This window comes from Antrostomus carolinensis, unplaced genomic scaffold (assembly GCF_000700745.2).
Source record: "Antrostomus carolinensis isolate BGI_N321 unplaced genomic scaffold, ASM70074v2 scaffold1838, whole genome shotgun sequence".
NCBI classification, from domain to species: domain Eukaryota; kingdom Metazoa; phylum Chordata; class Aves; order Caprimulgiformes; family Caprimulgidae; genus Antrostomus; species Antrostomus carolinensis.
This window is the reverse complement of record NW_010332074.1, coordinates 73,441-74,004: the sequence shown is the minus strand read 5'-3', so window position 1 is coordinate 74,004 and position 564 is coordinate 73,441.

Sequence of the window (564 nt, the reverse complement as noted above, 5' to 3'; positions counted from 1 at the left end):
CTGTTTTCCACCGTTCCCACAAGAGGTCACTGGTGGAGCAGAAAGTGGCAACAGTCTTTCAGCACACTGGGTGCCTCTACTTTTTGCAGCCCGTCTCCTGCTCAGGCTTTGCCATTTCTCATTTCTGTTCCTTGCCTGCGTGCAGCCAAGGGACTGTCCACAGAGGGGTTTTTAGGTCAGGCCCAAAACCGTACATCGACAAATTTAGGTACAGTGTCATGTTAATACATGGCACTGGTACCATCTCTGTCTGAAAGGGAACCTGCTTGGGTCCTTTCCCAGCACATAGTCTAATAATCTAATCTATAGCCCACTTTCAGCCTGCTCTAGAGGGTCTTGTGAGAAAGTAGACCCTTGGCAGCATCTGTTATGGACCAGATGAACTATTGGCAAGGCCATGTGAGTGTGTGTGTGCATTTAGGAGGCAAGCTGAAGAGCTGATGAAGGCAATCATATTGGCAGTCATTTTAGATATGTGTGTGTATGTGTATATATCTGTGTGTGTACGTAGACATGTATGTATACATGCCTCACCTACCTGTGGACAGTCTGATGGAAAGTATA